Consider the following 1947-nt stretch of genomic DNA (forward strand, 5'->3'; position numbering starts at 1 on the left):
GCAATTTAACCAACTGACGTACATCGTCCAATGGTTCGCCGAGCGATTGGAGACCCACGATGAGCTTGTCGAATTTGTCGAGGTGCTTCGCCATCGTCCCCCCTTTCTCCATCTTGAATTCATGAAGTCGGCGAGTCATCATTACTCGGTTGTGCATCGTGGTCCGGTCATGGAATGCCCCCAGAGTTCCCACGCTTGAATTGCCGAGGTCGTCGAACGAAGCTTCGTCTGGTGCTCCAACGACACGCCCTGGGCGATCAAACCGAGCGCCTTCATGTCGTTCAGCAGCCACGCCTCCGTCATCTCTGCTTCCGGCTTCACCGTCTGCACATGAGCCAGCGGTCCCTTCCTCGCCAGCGTCATGCGCATGGCAAACTCCCAGTGGAAATAGTTGTCGCTTCCCAGGAGGACTTCGGCCTTCTTCGTCGACATCGAGGCAGCGTCTTGTAGCTTGAGAGTCTTTTGCGGCTGTTAACCTGTTGAGTAGTGGAAGGCGAATTCTAAAGTGAGTTATTAGCAGCTTCACAATCTACCCTTCCTACATATCTGTAATTTCCTTCCTGTGTGCCCTTCTTGTTCCCTGTTCCTTGGTAGCAGCCGCTATCGAGCTTCTCCCTGCGACGACCCGACAAGATGAAAGTCGCGAGAAAGAAGTTCTGGATGTGATCCAATCACATCCGGCACTCACTCCATTATCAACCAATTAGATTTTGCCATACAAATCCCAGTCATCATTCGTCGAGTCAGTTGGCTCGTCCAGCTCTCATTACGTGACGCTACTTCAACACCTTCTCGCTCAGGCAGTCCACAACACCCTTTTCTTCTCTACCACAATGTCGAGATCATTAGACACGTTATTTGAAGGTAAAAATTTTTTATGGTCGGCCAACACTCTGCCGGAACAGAGCGGCTGTCCAAATATACCGACTGAAACGGCGAGGATTAAACAACACGTTGTGACATCTCTTCATGCACATACATGTGCTTACCGCCTTATACATGCTGAGCCACAAGTTTATTGTGCTCACGGAGCAGTATAATTCTAGTAGTTTTTACAGTTCCAGTATTGTTAAGTATCATTTTTTAAAATGGGTGGCGTGATAAGTTTTAAACTATGTTTGATTAATATTTCAACTCAGGTGCAGAAATCTCTCGTGGTTCCTGGTGCATGTAAATAATCACATCACCTTAACATCTCGCTAGAATTCTAATGGGCTGCATTTATCGGCGAAGTCCAACCAAGTTAAAAATTGATTGTCTTTTGGCCGCGTAGGGTCTGAACAGGCATCATATACTAAGTATCAGACGCCGGTCCAACCTCGATGTTGATATCGTTTGGTCGATGATTCTCACAACAAATGGCTACTTCACTGTCAGCGATAGACTGTATCGCTTCTTTAAAGCTAACTTTTACCACCAAGAAATGTTTTGGAGGTGATGCCCTGATGCTTCAGTGACAAGAAAAGGTGCGTCAATGTAAGCTTGTTTCATCACAAAGGCTTGACTTTGTGCTGTTGATACCGCATTGTAGATGCTCTACACGCTCCTTCTACCCCGGTAAGAAAAAAAGCTCCAAGTTTAGATGTCAGCTACGTGGTCATTTTTTGACAATTGTTCACCATCATTGCCGCTTTATGTTATTTCCGGGTGTGTCGCCCACTGTTTGTATTTGATTTAGAGCTGTCACACAATAGGTGCTATTGATCTTGAGCGATTTTTCAAGATTGTAGGGTCAACAGACCCATTAGGACTATAAAATAGTGCTGTCGTTTTTTTTGTCGCTTGTTTGATACGCTTGGGCGCAGCCGAAATGCATGTTAATATGTATCTTAGTTAAACAAAATTACTTTTCACCTAAACTTACGAATGCCCATCACTGTTGAGAACGATGTAAAGGATATAAGAAGGGCAGAGGTAGAAGTGATGCGTGCTTGTGTGTGCAAATGC

This window comes from Plasmopara halstedii (genome assembly GCF_900000015.1).
Source record: "Plasmopara halstedii genome assembly, contig: Scaffold_816, whole genome shotgun sequence".
Classification (NCBI taxonomy): domain Eukaryota; phylum Oomycota; class Peronosporomycetes; order Peronosporales; family Peronosporaceae; genus Plasmopara; species Plasmopara halstedii.